The sequence below is a fragment of the Ambystoma mexicanum genome, chromosome 1p (assembly GCF_040938575.1).
Source record: "Ambystoma mexicanum isolate Mex_15411 chromosome 1p, UKY_AmexF1_1, whole genome shotgun sequence".
Taxonomy (NCBI): domain Eukaryota; kingdom Metazoa; phylum Chordata; class Amphibia; order Caudata; family Ambystomatidae; genus Ambystoma; species Ambystoma mexicanum.
The window spans coordinates 819,244,852-819,262,274 of NC_090921.1; positions in this window are offsets into that span (position 1 = coordinate 819,244,852).

Here is a 17,423-nt window from a genome sequence, read left to right on the forward strand (position 1 = left end):
AATCTCCAGATAATCTTTGACTCCAGACTTTCCTTTTCTGCCCACATCTCTAATGTCTCTATAAAGTCAAACTTCCAACTGCACCTCCTCAGAGGTGTTCTGCCTTTCCTCACCTTGCCCCAGAAGCTCACTGTCTTTCGAGCCCTGGTTCTTTCTAGGTTGGATTACTGCAACAGCCTCTTTTTAAATCTACCTGCTTCTACTCTCTGCCCTTTGCAACTCATCCAGAACAAGACTGTGATACTTGTCCTTGGCCTCAAGCCCTGGGATCGTATATCTCCAGCCCTTAAATCTCTTCATTGGCTCCCAGTGGCTGCAGGGATTAAATTCAAGATCCTTTGCATTGTCCACAAGGCTTTCTGGGGCCTGGTTCCAAAATACCTTAAACTTTCCATCTGTAAACACCTTCCCTCTCGAGCTCTTCGCTCCACCGCTTTCAACTACCTTATGGTCAGTAATTTCTCCAAAAAACAAGCTGGGGGTAGATTGCTGTCTTCGGCTGGTGCCTCCTTCTGGAACAGCCTCCCTGCCACTTCCAAACTTGAGAAGAGCCATACCTGGTTCCGGAAGCTCCTCGAGACCATCCTAGTTGCTTCTGCCTTCTCTTCTCCTCTCCCCTGTTGATCTGTTCTGCTTCGGCCTTGTGTACCTGGTTACCCTCTGATTTCGGGTCCAGCTACTTGCTCACCCTGCCACGCACCCAAAATGCCTCCTGGCAAACCTTGCACTTGGGTCTGTATCTGTAACCCTACAGTCCCCCTCTTTTTAAGAACTTATCAGACACCCCCTGTCTGCACCTTAAATCTAGCACTTGCCACTTGCTGGCTGCACTACCACTTTGTTGTTGTTACTTTTCCCTGCTTAGCACTTTCCACTTTCCCCCCTTCCCCCTGCACTTTCTCCTTCCCTCTCCCCTGCACTTGCACGTTTTCAATGTCACTGGGCCTAGTAAGATCATTCCTTTTGTTCTCCTCCCCTGCTTCGTCGCACACTCTGAAACACGTGTGTATGAGCGCGATACAAATAAAATATCAATTCAATTCAAGTTCATTCTAGTATGTGATATCTTACTCTGCGCCACGGTGCAATTGATATGGTCTACTACTCTTGTATTACTCAAAGTAATTTTAATATTTTTAATATAAGTAGGAGTTTTGACTTCAAAAGAACTACTGTTAGGTGTTCTAAATAAGGTTATATGCTTTGGTCTGTGTACCTTAAAGCACAGTGTTATGTTTTCGTTACTGTGGTTACATACAATCTGATAACACTTATGTGGTCCAAGAATTTTTTAGGGCTAATCGTATTTAAATAAACCGTTTTCCTTTTCAATACATAGTGTTTCAGTGTTAAGCTGTACTGGTTGTATTACATTTTCACTTGTACTATTTCTACAGCCCCCTCTCCCTCCTAACACAGGTCTGGCAGCTCTGTCTACACTAACCTGATCTCAGGTGGTACAGCATTATACTAAGATTGCAGGTTGCAAGGAGGCACTGTGGGTGTGCAACTATGTGGGCAGGTGCATATGGCCCAAATTTGTATGGTGGCTGGCTGAACAGTGTAGTATCACAAAAGAAATAAGCAAGTGAGAGGAAGAGAGAAGGCATAGTCTAAGATGATGGTAGGTATTGAGTTGCTTCCGGAACCGGAGATGGTTCTCCTCAAGTTCCAGAGAGGCATGGAGGCTGTTTCGGAGGAAGGCCCCAGCCGAAGAAAGAGATCTACAGCCAACTTGTTGCTTGTAGAAGCGACAGAACCTGAGCGAGTTGGAGGTGAAGGAGCGAAGAGCTCGAGTAGGAAGGTATTTCCAAAGAGAGGGTTGGAGGTATTGCGGAAAGTAGAAGCAAGCAGATTTAGAAAGAGGCTGTTGCAATAGTCAATCCTAGAGAAAACCAGAGCTCTAGACACAGTGAGCTTCTGGGAGAAGGTAAGATCATTGGCAGCACACTCGGTCCTAGATAGCAAACAGACAGTGGAAGACATTCGATGTTGGCTGGGTTATCCTGCGCTCCCCGGCTATTCTCACTGTTTGTAAACTGATCTAACACCCAGGGCACACCCTACTCAAATAGTGGGAACCAATTCTTCATCGCTTTTAGGCCCCTTCCTGGCGTATAATGAGGAAATGATAAACCACCTTTGAGTCATGCGATGTTCGTTAGCTATAACTTACATGGAAAAACAAATATTGTAATTTCGTGGATTTAATAATCTCTTGTGAATGTTCTTTGATAAATAAAAGCACTTGTTAGATTGCAGACACTTGATGTTTTCTTTAAAAATTCTATATTCCAATGCTATTTCGGGCACGAAAGAGAAGGTACGCTCTGTGTGAGGATATCTGTGTTTACTTCCTGGTTCTGCAGGCGTGGATGATGATGGGCATGTTTGGCTACGCTGGCCACGAACATAATGAAAATAGGTGGAGCAGATTGATCGGACAAGTGATGTCAGCTTCAGGCGATCTGTATTATTGCTGCGAGGGCACTTGAATTTAGGGTGATGCTTCAACTGATAAGATTAGCACAAGATGGCCGCACCCAACACAGTGTTTACGCAAGTATGTAAAAGTGAGGAAAACTAAGGTAAGATGCATAGTAAAAAGTTTTATGATTGATCACATTATTCTAAAGATAACATGCCTGAACGATCAGGACAATAACATTTTTGAGCGCACTTCCCCTTTCACGTCCCAGAGCGGATCTACTGTTTCCTTCCTTGAATGTTTTGAAGCCTGGGCGGATTCGGCTGTCAATGGGGTCCTTAAATTCCGCATAAAGGAAGGCCCTTCATTAATTGGACTTACGTTGAAGCCCCATCTTTATATTTTTGGTTTTCTTACCACAGCTAGGTTATTGCCCACGTTTGGCAGGCTCACTACTCACTCTCTCCGTATCTTGGCTAGATTGAAATATCAAGAACATGCTAGCTGCTCTGGCTGGAATAGAATCTCCCCTTTCAGTCATAGACCTGAGTGCATCTCTCAGCTCGATTCTAAGTTCCAAGGGTAGTTGGGCTGTTGGCTTGCTTGGTTCTTCTGCAGGTGGTTTACTCTGTACCTTAACTCCCCTCTCTGATTTATTCTTTTGGCCCAACTCAGTTTCTTTACTGGCATGGATCGCTCTTAGCATGGGGGCTAACTTTTCATTTTCCGCTGCCCCTCTTGAATCCGGCTTTGAGATCTCCTTTATGAGGGGAGTTTTTGCATGGTCGTTTTTGTACTGGCTTCCCATCCATTTACAGTCTTCAAGTATTGCATCCATCAGGAGGGATTTATCCTTATCTTCTCATCAAGGTAGATTGCACAGTCTATTTTGCCAATTTATAGATGATTCCGTTTCTTTGTTAAGTCTATCTTGCACTTTGATTGCAAAGCTTTTCAAGAAGGTCATTTTAGCATGTGCTATAGCTATTAGGGTTGCCTGGTCTATCAACAAATCATTCAGAGACTCATATAACTTGGTAAACAGGGGCCATTGAGATTGAGCAAGCCGATATTACGGATTGGTGTAAATTAGTCAATGCCTCCTTCGAGATGCCCACCATCCGATTCTGTTCTTCTATTTGAAACACTGAGTCATATCTAGAGGACTCTCATGACATCGATGATGTACTACTGTCACTACTGTCAGAGACTTCCGTCCTCGTTTCAAGAATCGCAGGGTAATGTTCGTATTGGTCATTTGGGAGACTGAGCTTGCCAATAGAAAGCTAATTTCCCCTGTCCGTGGATTTTAACTTCTTAGGCATTGACTTTTCCTGGTAGCTGTAGTCCAGGTTGGTGATCGGACCTTTCCCGTTTCCCAATTGCTCCAAAGTTCTTGTTTGACGTAGGCATTTCTGTGAGGCTATTTTGGTTGTTAGTTCTAAAATGTCTTTGGATAAGCGTGCTGCCAAGTCTGAATTTTTCATCACGCATTTTTCATCACATGTGTTTTTGGGGTATTCAGTTAATGTATTTTGCTGTTATTTGCTTGGGGCTTATCTGCATTTTTGGTTACTCCTCACCATTGCTTGTTCAAAGGATGATGACATTAGGCTTTCAACAGCCTGGCAATCGTTTTTGCCCCAACTTGAATCTAGCGGGTCCCCCCCATCTCGCCTGTCCGTGTAAGGGCCTGCCCTCAGGTTTATGACGGTTTTAACCAGTGAAGTCAGCTCCTTTGCTCCCATCAGTCCACCTCTCCTCATCCCATCTAAGCCGATTCTCCCAATCACATCTTGTGGAGAAAACGGCTGAGTGAGCATTTCGCCCTTCTCGTGGATGATGTGCCTTTTCTGTCAGGTCCTCTCTCAAGGACACATGACCTTCAGCGGAGGGGGACGCAGGTCCAATCGGGATATCTTCCATGGACGGGGGTTCAGTTTCCTCCACCCTTCCCAGGTTCCCACCATTTGCCACTTCTGAATCGACCGACAGCCCCAGCGGCTCAGGCGGGGCTTCACTATCCATGCAGATCTTGCTGCCTGGCACCTCACGTTTTCATTGTCCACCTCCTCACTTAACTCAGTTTCGCTAGTCTCTTTAATCTCCAGCAGTCTTACCTGCTGGCAAGTTCTTGTACTGGCTGTCGGCATCTCCGTCACCGGAAACATGACAACACTCTGCTTCACTCCGCTTCTCGCTCAACAAGGCAGAAAGGATTAACAGCAGAGTCACAGTAGTGACAATAAACAGACTGTCTGCTCCACACTCCACAGCACGGCAACACTCTGCTTCACTCCGCTTCTCACTCTGCAAGGCGGAAAGGATTAACAGCATAGTCGCTGTAGAGACAGTAAACATACTGTCCACTCCACACTACGCAGCACAGCAACACTGTGCTTCACTGCTTCTGCAAAGTTTATTCTTCTCATCCTGGCCTTGTCCCACTCCCTCCCCTAGCATCCTCTGTATCCTGCGACTCTCCTTCTTGAACCATGCGGTCTTGTGCCCTCCTCAATCGGCCTGTCCCTCGAACCTTTGTTCCCCCCTCTGCATCCTCTCCTTTTCCCTCCTTGCCCCACCTTCCCTTCCGGTGGAAGTCCCGCCCATCTGAAAATCAGCACTCTGGACTACCTCACGCACCTCAAAGAGCACCTATCCTCTCTTACAGCTCCCATCACTGCACTTACTGTCCACTACCCAGTCATTCCTCTCATCTCCACCAAGTCAGATACTTGATAATTCTTTTGAGAGCCACCAAACTGCAGGCTTGCCCTGACTCTATAAGCGTTCCTGTTCAACGTGTGTCACTCTAACAAATGCAAAGACACATTCAACATAGAAATACAACAGATCAGCGTCTCCTGCAAACCCCTGAGAGAAATAGCAAGTTGCAAGTGGCAATGTCGTCAGAGCATTAACCATGTCCTCTTGGTAAAATAAGTACTGATGAGAAGAGCTATTTGGTTTTCGGGGTGCATTTCCTAAATTATCAGTAATAAATTAACCAATACAGTTCTTTCTATGTTTTACAAACCTATTGATGCATATATTATCGCATTCATAGGAATCCTTGGTCGATTAATTAGGAAGCTCAGTGTTTGAGGCCAGCGAGTGGGGTCACAGATGTCTCCTTTCACTTCAGCCCCTGTCAGTACTAGGCAGACCGGCCCCCTTAAGAGAGAACACACCATAAACGGCAAAGCCTGGGCTGGCGGGGGAGACATTTTTACAGGAGACTTTCCACTTCTGCTTGTTTTCTTCCCTTATGATGCTGTCAGGTCTTGTAAGGAGACTCTGCAGCTGGTCCTCTCTGGGGAGATTTTCAAAGCCTTTTTTTAAATTTCTTGTACCGTTTTATGACTGTGAGTTATTGTGGAAACCTCCCCCAAAGACACTGCCCTCCATCCCGATTCCCACAGCCTCCCGTGATCGCAATCTATGGGTCTCGCGCTTCCCCAAAGACTTTTTTCTTCTTCACTTAAAAAAAGAAAGTAAAACAACAGCTCTCTTGTCTTCCCTGGTTGCCTCCATCGCTCAGCAGAGGTCGTGACCTTTGGTGACCTTTGGATGACTTGCTTGGTCATGGCTCCCCCACATTCCGAGAGGAGGAGGGGGAAGCATTCCTTCCAGAACCGAGAGCAGGCTTGGCGGTGTGCCGAACCCACTCCACTCTGTGCCTCAGTGTTTTGGGGACTAATAACCACTTCAGAACGACACATTCTACTTGAGTTGAGGAGCTGTTTGCGGGTATTTGGCTGTGGGGTGAGAGGTGTCTCGGGGGATGTTATCAGGTACTTTTAAATAAGGGTGTTTATGGACGTCTTAAGACTCGAGCTCTGACTACCTAGTAAACTGCAACCACAGAACATTATCTGACAAGAACTCCGCTTGTGTTTTCCGAGCACACCCCAAGAATCCATCATGATCAGCCACAGCTCGGGCCATGAAAACGGAATACATTCTGCTTCACAACTACCGCCTAAATAAGCATAGCATAACAGGAGTAATTAAGTAATCTGATGCTTGGAAGTAAATACTGCGAAAGCATTATGGACAAACAATTTACTCAATAGGTTGTGTGCACAGTTCATACTGGAGGCCACTGTCAGTAGTATTGTGCCAATGTCTATGTTCCTCAATTTAGTGTTATGCCCAGTTCTAGAGTTCGCATCTGGAATGTTCTGGACACATGGAGCATTGTGCTGCCTCGAGTTCTGGAGGGCTTTTTGTGAGTTATGCATCTGGTCTGGTGATCAAAATGGCGACTGTTTCAAGCCACATGTTGTAAACCTGCATAGTGGCGAGAAGGTGGGGCAGAGGGGGTTATTATGAGAAAGGCAGTCCTATTTTTAACGGAAAAGGGAAATGTTTTTTTCAGCAGAAGAGTACGCTTGCGACTTCCGGCCATGACTGCAGGAGAGGAGGCAGCAAAGAAACAAACACTAGAACATATTTTATCAACGAAGGCGCAGTTAACGTAGGGTGACCAGATTTAAAAAAAAAAGGGGACAGGCCACAGAAATAGAAGTAGGACTAAAGTAAATACAAATACAACTTTAGTCATATTTCTATGTCGCTGCCCTGATGCTGCTCCCATTGGAGGAGAGTGCCGGGAATGGGGAGGGGGAGGAAATGGAGGCATGAAAAGCATTTCACGCTGCCATTTGCACAGGAAGAGTTGCGCCGGGAACCGATTTCGGATTTCGAAATTTGGTCCTGGCAAAAACAGGGCCGTAGCCAGCCAACCATGCAAACCCCGGACGGGGTTTCTAAAATGAAAAAACTCCCAAGACCCCGGGACAGATGGTGATTTCCCCAGACTGTCCCGGGAAAACAGGGACGTCTGGTCACCGTAAGCTAAAGCTTAGAACCGCCTCCCAGCAGATTTGGGTGGGGCAAAAAACTGTCACTAAACTCTAAGGGCATAATTCGGCATAAGGTGATAATGGTAAAACGTGGTATTGTAAATGCCTCATATTTTTAATATACCACCTCATTATTAGTTGAGCTCAGGTGGGATGTTGATGTTATGGTATACACAAAAAATACTGCACGAGGGAAATTACAACTAATTTACCCCATTGTGACGCAATGATTACTGCTCTGTAGGAGTACAAGGATGAGTAATGGTTAAAACTCCTACTCAGCCCCACGCTACTACTAAATCAGCAGGGAGTACAATCACGAATGTGAAATGGGCACAGCCTGATGGGTATATAACCTTTGCCTCTCATTGTAGTGCAAGCTATTGACTGCAGGAGAAATGTGAGCTGGTACAGAAGCAAGTCAAACAACAATAGTTTTAGGGTGCAAACATGTAAGGATGTACAACCAAAGTTCTGTTTATAGGATTCTTAAACCAGACAATTACAGAGAACTGATAAAAACAGCAATGGCCCACCCCTGTAAGAGAAAAAAGCATAGGATGCACACTTTGGAAGAAAGAGGCACTCAGGGTTTTGAAGTCAGGGGGTCCACAGTGAATGATTTCAGCAGCAAGCATGTCAAAGTTACTGAAGATGTCTTAAAGCAAGATAGAGATTGTGTCTTGTAAGATAGTAGGGCACTTTTAAGTGGTTAAGAGGATCAGAAATATTCAAAGAGCTGTAAATACGTGTCCTTGGGATCAACACTATTGAGCCAGCCTTTTAGGTGCTTTAAATGGGTCGAGGCAGCATCAAGACATTTCGAGTCAGTGATTCCCACTGGATTGCGTGCGTTGAGCAGCTCAAGTTGCCTTGCAACCGTCCAAAAATGCCATGCAGTCCTAGACCACTGATTGACTCGAATCGGGTGAAAAAATCAGTCAGCAATGAGTCAAGTCAGCTCAAAAAGGGTCCCACGATACAATGAATTTCTTCAATGGGGAACGGCTCGTAAAAGCGGCTTTCCCGCTAATGTTCTTCCATGCCTGTCTCCTCCTCCTTCTATCTCCTTTCCTCCCTCCAATCTTTCTATCTCCCCCACTGCTCGCAATCTTGGTCTTTACTTTGGCTCTAATCTTTCCTGTGCCCATCATATCTCTCTCACCTCATGTGCCTGTCGATTCCATCTCTACAACATACGTAAAATTCGCCCTCTTCTTACTTTTCATGCCACTAAGCTTCTGTTCTCTTCATTCGTTTTTTCCCGGCTCTTTTACTGCTTTGTTTTATTCTTTGGTCTTCCCTGTTCACGTGTTTTCCCTTTCAAATCAATCTATCACTCCTCTATTTGCTCACTATATCTGCTTTCTTACCGAGACTCAGTCTCCCCTTCTTTTGACTCTCTTGGATGGCTTTCTTTTCTCTCTCAGCCCAAATACAACTTCCTCTGTCGAGTCTTCAAATCTCTTAATGGTCTTGCCCCCGATTATTTTGCTTCTCTCATTCTATTCTCCTTTGCGGCTTCTCTGTTGTGCTGGTCTGTTCCGACTTAATGTTCCTCGCGCCCCCTGTGCGCATCCCGCTTTCGATCTTTCCAACTTCTTGCCCCCCCCCTCCATTGGAACCTTCTTCCTCTATCTCTCTGTTCTATTACCTCATATTCTTTGTTTCGCTCTTCCTTAAAAACTCACTGACGTCATTCGCAGTCGTCTGTTTAATTGTTACTGGTTGACTTTGAACATCGCTTTCTATTGCTGATTTGAATGTACCGCTGATTGTTCTCTGTGAAGTGTTTTGGTAAAAAGCGCTATATAAAGTTATAATAAAATACAAATACAAATACAAAACGTCAAGTCAGTGGCTCAACAGCTTTCTAGCGGATCGAAAAGCCAACAATTGTTAAAAGCAGTTCCGGATGCTTACATCGGCTTGAAAAGTCTCCTCAAGCGGTCGAGATGGCTTGAAAACACACCGAAGATGGAAAACACAGTTCAGAGCTGGTGATTGCCTTCTGGGTGGCTCACAACAGTTCAAAGATTCCATGCAGTCCTTAAGGCACTGATTGACTTGAATCAGGTAAAAAAATAAAAAGCAGGCAGCGATGTGTCAAGTCAGCTTGAAAAGGGGCCCACGATACAATGACGTTTTTCAATGGTGATCGGCTCGAAAAAGCGGAGTGCAGGCAGGCGAAAGGTTGAATCAGTGGCTCAGTGGTTCGATAGCGAATTGTATAACCAACAATTGTTGAAAGCAGTTCTGGGTGCTTACAGTGGCTCGAAAAGTCTCTTAAAGTGGTTGGGATGGCTTGAAAATACATCGAAGATAGAAAACACATTGCAGAGTTGGTGATTGCCTTCTAGGTGTTGAGGGGACCCCGTGCACGGCCTTTACAGGCAAGGAAAGTCCTTTCTTCTATACTTAACAAGGAATGTATGTAGAGAGCACTTGCACTGTTCTGTCACCTTCAGTGAGCAGGTTCCTGGGTACCAGTGGTCTCAGCTGCACTGGGCCTTGTAAAGAAACTCCACGTCTATGGCAGAGGACTTTGGAGCAGACAGTAGTCACAATGAGGTTCCAAATGAATTCTCGTTGTTCAAGTGTACAAAGATAAATCAACCAAGGGGAGGGTCTCCTTCTTTATAAAGGCACCTTCTGCTGTGGATTGATTCCCTTCTAGTTTTTTGTAAGCGGTCCAATCCAGGCTGCTGTTTAGTATCTTCTGCATGGTGATGCCATACCCAGGGTGTGTTGTCTGCAGTAAGTGGGTGTTAAGATAGATTTCTGAACTCTGACCTGGAGGGGCAGAGGTTCAGAAGGCCAGTCTAGTTTCTTGGAACAGGGTAACCTCTGGACAAGCCAGACCCATCAGGGTAGCGATGGCGGCGGTCAAGACTAAGGGCCTCATTACACGGATGGCGGGGAACCATGGCGCTATTAGCGCCATGGTTCATGCCGGTAAAATACAGGCACCGCCTTGGTGGAAAGGGGAATTACCGCCCTATTCCAAGGTTGGCGGGGCGGTAGTTCCCCCTTCCACCATTGCCTTCCCCATTCCCATTTTTGCCCCATAGGGCTCTATGGGAATGGGGAAGGCGCTAATTACGGTACCGCAAATTGCGGTACTGTAATTAGCTCCCTGGTCCCTTTGCGGGTTGGTTTTTAACGCCTGCAAAAAGCAGGCGTTAAATTCCCCAACCCGCAAAGGGACCTCGTAGTAAGGCGGTAAGGATTTACCAGTACCGGTAAAAGACCGGTACCGGTAAACCCTTACCGCCATCCGTGTAATGAGGCCCTAAGTCTCAAGAGGGGTGAGGGTGACTGAAAGACCTCAATGAGCAGACAAAGCAAGGACACTTACAGATTGCTCCAGACAGGTGTTATATTAAAAATATAGACACATTTATTACAAGGCCTTTGTAACATCGGCCATAGCAAAGAATCACAATAATACTAAAGTAAACCAACACATCACAATCAATACAATATATATACAAGACCGAGGGGTCTAAGGAGTTAGGAGTACAAAATATGTAGACCACCTAGATGGGGAGGAAAACAGGCAGTGCAAGTAATCGTTAGACCCAGTTCGACATCAGAAATACACCTAACTAGGAGGCAGTCCAAGCCCTACGAAGAGAGGAGCCTTATGCTCAATAGTACATGCACGCGCTTGTGCCAATGGACAAAATAGGGTCTCTTCAAGGGTCTCTGACAGTTCAGGAAGGTGGATGAGGTGATGAAGAACAAGTCCCCACTACTCAAGCAAGACCTCCACTTGCGGGCAGAGGCAGGGTGAGAGTGCGGGATGGATCCGCTATTTCGCAACAGCGGTAGAAAAGAAAGGGGTTCCTGTGCTAGGGGCCACCGGTTGGGGTATGGACTACTCACCGGTCCCCAACGCAGGCAGACCCAGACTTCGCCAGTTCAGTTCACGTTGCTGGCAGGTTCGGATGTGACAATCAGGACGTCTCGACACCGTGTAGTTTCGCGGTAGCAGGATTCAGGGTCGAGGGGGTCACAAATGCAGCAAATGTGCACAGGTCGTTACCACAGCAGGGCAACACAGCAACCGCGTTTACTCTGGTCCGGGCGCACTCGTCTCTCTTCAGACCTGGGAATGCCAAGTGTACGAAATTCGGTGTGAGGGTGCCGTGGACCCAGAGCTAGCAGTAGGCCAGGTTTCGAGGGCTTCCCTGTAACGGCTGTGGTGACAGAGCAAACATCCCGTGTAAGCTGGTCAGCCCACTGGTTGGCCCAGGGACACTTCCGAAGAGGCTTACTTGCAGGGTTTGATGAAGGTGCCGAGAATAGTTGATCCCACTATTCCAATGGGTCGAAGCGCCTTCGCAGACCTTCTAGGACGATCAGATGCAGGGGGGTCTCGCAGGACGACAACGCGCTCAGGGTGCCAAACCTTCCAGCGGGTCACCAGCGGGTCACCAGCGGTTCCTCGACACAGCTTCTTGTAGCAGGATACTTGGCTCCTTATCCCTTGTTTGGTGTGAACTCAGGAGATCGACATGGTAGTGGTGTTTTTGGCCTCATCTTATCCAAAGTTCCCTTTGCGCCAAAACGGAGAGGACCCAAAGGGAGATCTGCTCACAAACACTCACTCCATACGTGGACCAATCACGGACCACGGTGGTCCCAGGCATTCAGGACACTCCAGACTCTCTGGCACCCAGGATGTGTATTGGGGACAGACATCCCAGTCCACATCCTGGAGGCACACACACAAGGCATGCAGAAGCCCGCAAATGCTTTGGGTTTCGCGGGAAAGTGCATGACCAAATAAGGACTGACCCGGGTCGGCTCGACCTGGGGAAGGTGAAGGGGCAAAATGGCCAAAGGACAGGACAAAGAACCGCGTGGCATGGCCATTTTGGAGCCAGGCCACCTATTCGTGCCAAACGCGGTAAGTGCAGATAATATGGCAAAAAAAGGGTTCAAAACATAAGATAAACGATAGCTGCTGCCAGTCCTGTCCGTGAAACACCTGCACAGTTCATAATAAGTCCAGCGAGAGTTTCTAGGGCCTTTGGAATGACTAGAGACCCAAGAGTGCGGTAAAGTAAGTTACATTGCACCCTTGCTACATGTTGCACAAAAGCTGCAACATGAGGAAAGGACTAAGGGAAACAAAGTCTCCCAGTACTGACTGTCTTCAGGGCATGTCAGTTTCTCCATAAGAATTGAGCGAAAGCCCAGAGGAGTGCGGCAGAGGGCTGCGCTTCTCTGGCAAAGGTTAGATCAGGGTGTAAAACAGTGGCACAAAGTTTGGGGGTTGCCACATGGAGGGAAAATTACATTAAAATATGAAATCTTTCCTAACAGTGGGGAGGGGTTTTCCGGAAGTGTCGGAGCCCTGGGAGTCTTCTCTCTTGGTTACTCTAACCTAACCACCTTCCTCTTCCTGCCTACATCAAAGAGCCTCTGTTAATTACCATACTGGTGTGAGTCTCTTTGGCCTAGCAGAGCCTAGCCTTTGAAGCACTGAATTATTCCCTGCCATGTGTGGCAGTTCCTTTCTTGCTAGAAGACAGCAACTGTTTCCCAGGGAAAACAAAAGCTATTGCTGGGTTTGGTTTCAGTGCCAGACAGTTAACACAGAGGAGGCCCTAAGCAGAAATGTCACTAGAAACCAGGTTGATAATAAATAAAGCCATTTATAGCTAATATAATTGTGGAGTCCCAGAGATCACCATGCCATAACTAGACATGCCATATATTTAGGGTTGTCATTTGCCACAGGATGCTGTGGCCCACAATTATATAATTTAGTTTAGATGCAGGATTGCTCATGTTTAAAAACAGTTCATGGGTGCTGGGATTTTCATCTCAACAGCTGCTGGCAGGAATACACATGTCACCTGGCAGGAATGCACATGTGACTGCAATGTTGCCATACCACAAGCCATTTGAAGAGATGAGTCAGTAGATAGGTACAACAGAGGTACATGTGTGCAGTATGCTTTTAAGCATGAAACATTATGAAAGGGGGGATCTGATTAGCAGACATCATTTTCAGATGCTGAGCTACCCACATCATTTTATTACTGAAAACATAAACTCAGGCTATTCAACCCTCACAGAAAGCATTATTTCTACGTACCCCATGGGTTGTAGATGTATCCAATGCAATCACACCTCGTTCTGTTTTGGGTCTGTGGGCCACGTTTCCTGGACCACCCAGAAAAGAGGGTTCCCAAGGAAACTCCACACACAGAAGACCGTCCAGGTAAGAGGAGTATGCAGGAAAGGCAGGCAAACACAAGATGAGGGAGATGGGTGCTGGAGCAGGTGAGTAGTTTGGAAGGAGTGGGGCTTTGGAAGGGGTCCCACTGGTTGTGAAGAGGGCCAGGAATGGGTCAACACAAAATGGAGGGTTCGGGCTGGCCATGGAAAGCTGGACTAAGAGGAAAAGGCAGAGTGGGGAGAGGGGCTGGGCAGAGAGCACTTAGTCTAGTGGGATTTGGGGGTGAAACCCCACTGATGAAGGACCTGAAAGCCTATTTGTGGCCTGCTTCAAGCTGCTCCAAGATGGTTAAATAAAAGGCAGCCTTTTTCAGAGCTGCCTCAAACAGGTGGCTTATGCACATAGAACTATTCATTTTTAGGTGGTGTTTGATAAATAGGGGTGTGATGAAATGACTACTAATCTGCAGGGGTACAGGGATGAGTAATGGATACAACTCCTGCTCAGCCACACACTACTATTAAACCTGCAGTGATCCCAAGGGTAAAACAGGCACAGCCCGCAGGTATTTGTCATTTGCCTCTTTTAGGTACTATAGGTGAGGGCAAGCTATCCAGAGAGGAGAGAGGAGGTGATTCCTGAAAATTCCCCACCTTTGATTTCCTTGGAAACAGATCACATTGTAGAAGATGACAGAATGCTTCAACGCCTGAGGCAGATCAAAACTCATACACCTCCATGTTGACAATACCATAGATAGAGAGGGAGGCCAAAAGCCATAGGAAGAGGGTCAGGCAATGACAAACACATGCACTTGTCATGTATAAGCACTGTGAACAGGAAGTAAGGTTCACACAATCCCCACATGCCAGTAGACATGTTTGTGAATTAACAGTTTGAAAAAGCACATGGCAGTGGTAGTACAATTTTTCAATCAGTCACATCACCAGTACCAGCTACTCGGTAAACAGCACCCACACAGAATCCACTGCAAAGCATACCAAGCATTCTCCTAGAATAGGGAACAGCAAGAACCTGGCTCATTCCTCCCCGAAAATTTGGAGTGTGGAGTTATTTTACATCAGAAAAACAAGTTAATCTTGCCACCTGCCATAAATGCAAGAAAGGTGTCTTGTGTGGGAAGCTGAGTGCGATTTTCTGGGTCTCTTCCCTATGGCCCACACGGGACAGCACTGTACTCATTCTTGGCAGAAGGAAACTGGGACAGAGTAGCCTCCCACCCCTCAACTGCAGCTAGTGGTCACATTTGCAACACTCACCCCACCATTTTTCCAGGAGCATTTCTTCTAAGAGCACACAACAGATTTTGGCCTCACTCTCTAGCTCCGGTGTTGTCAAAGTAGAGGTGTCTGAGTCTTGATCTTGCATCAGAGGATGAAGCACTATCTTTGTCATGTTCTTCAGTGATGAAGATTTGTGCGAGCCAACTACAGTCATGCGGAGGGAGGGACATCGGGAAAGGTGGTGGAGACTTTGACAGTAGTTGATGAGTACGCTGCAAAGCTAAATCTTTTGTTTTTCTTTCATCCTCAATTTATTTGGCTCTACCAACCAGTGGAGCCACTCTCTGAGCACCAGTATCACAAACTGGAGGTTCTGCCTCAATTTATTTGGTTCTACCATCCAGGAGAGCCACTCTGAGTCCTAGTAACGGGCTCCCGACCAGGAAGTTAGGCCCCAATTTATTTGGCTCTACCAGCTAGTGTATATCCGAGTCCAAGTCCCAGGCACATAACCTGGAGTTTCCCCCAATTCATTTGGCACTATCTACCAGCAGAGTTACTAATACCATTTTTCGTCACTCTCCTAGTGCACCATGTCCCCCTTTTACTAATCTCTTGCCCAGTCATCTAAAAGAGGGTACAGAGGTGCAGGAGCATGCGCCTCTGCATGGCACCCACCATTAGTGCATCATCCAGCTCACACTGACTAGAGGTCAGGCTTTGCACGCAGTATTTGCTTGCATTCTTCATCACACTGTCTGTCCTTCCCAAATGGCAACGTACTCTGAATTCTGCCACTACCAACAGGAAGCTGCACGGCTAGTGGTGACATTAAGTCCCTGCTAGTCGATGGTGACATTGGTTCAGGCAGTAGCGAACCGTACATGGGGCATCATGGAGATGGCGAGGCTGGTGCAGAGTCAGGTGGGTGACGGTGGCTTGCCAGAGATTGACTAGTGGCAAGCTCGAGTTTCAGCTGACACTCCCTTGTGGCCACCTTCACCTTAATAGCAGGGGGCTGCACTAGCTGCGTCTGGCAAATGAAATGCGCTCCTTGAAGGTTCTACGTGGTTTGTTTGTGGCAATTTGGTCAAGGCAGATTTGGTCAAATTCTTCTTTTGTAACACATTTCCAATAAATAAAATGCGGGGGGAGTTGTGGATGGAACGTGAACAAGGTTGGAGAGGGACAAATGTGGGACACAAAGAGTGAACATCACATAGAGACAGTATGATAAAATATGCCAGTTACTTTTTCCTATGCTCACGTACAGCTGCAGATTGGAATAGGGATTAAAGGGGGTCAATAAGGCTACAGTATATGTTGGGTAAACCCTCCAAAGATAGGAGGTTCTTCTTTAGGGAGATCTTGAACGCCTTTATATTGACTGTGCTTGCAAGAGGAGTAGGAAGTTCCAGCGACAGACATTGAAAGGGTAAAGGAACAGGAGCGGGAAGCAGTGCAGAGGGGTCAGTCAAGAGAGGTTAAGAAGGGCTTCAAATCGGAAAACACGATGTGGGGATAAGCAAGACATAGAGTTGTCCAACCGGCTGAGATATTCCATGAATGGGCTTACGGACCACAAGAAGACATTTAAAGAAGACATGCTAGATGGAAAGCCATCCTGTATGGAGAGGAGAGAAGGAGGTGGGAGAGAAGTGAGGAAGGTTAAAGAGATTTTGACAAAGGAATAGAGATGAATTCACATTAGGAGGCTGGAGCAGCAGAGCAGCCTACTGAAGGCAAGGACTGAAATCAGGGTTTGAGCAGATGGAAAGGTAATGTGGGGACGGATTTCATGGATGTTCAGGAGGTTGATCTTGGTCACTGTGGCAAAGTACGAGAATGAACAGGTGACATTTGAGTTCACTGTCAAAGTAGATACCGAGGTGTGCAGTCTGTGTGAGAGGGTAATGAGATCAGTGCTAAAGGATACAGGTGAGGGAAAAGAGGTGAGGCACTAGACAGTGGGAGGTTGAGGACTTGGGTCTTGGATGTGTTGAGGGTTAAGCCATGAAGTGGCATCCAGTGAAGGACGGTGAATAGGTAGTTGGAGATTCAGCAAGAAAATTCAGGGGTGAAGGAGAACACGATTTGACTATATTTTGTGAATAAGTGGTAAGGGAAGTCGATGATGGAGATGAGTTTATCAATGAAGGAACAGTGTTGAGCTTGAAGAGAAGGGAATCAAGTAATGAGCCTTTGGGAACACCTACGGGGGTTATATCACCAATGACAACACATATGACGATGAATATGGCATCATTTGTGATATCACTGATTAGCATCATGGTTATCAACATTATAAGCATTTAAGCATTTGCATGTTATATATATATATATCTACATTTTTTAATTATTGTTCTGATATAGTACATTAATTGGACTTTTCACACAGTTTACACATTTATATACATTTGAACACATTTTACAACAATTTTAAAATATTTCAACAGCATTTTAAAACATCTTAAAACCGCAATTTCCACATAGTTAATTTTCGACTATACAAAATGCAAAAAACAAAATGCAGAATTCAACATAAACTATAGAGCCTAAAATTTGAACCCACTAAGAATTTAAAACTACCTCCACAAATTCCCAAAACCTTAGAGATAAGGACATTTCAATGGTATTAAAAATTCTGATCCATAACTCGTCCTCTGGGACATGAACACATAATTCTG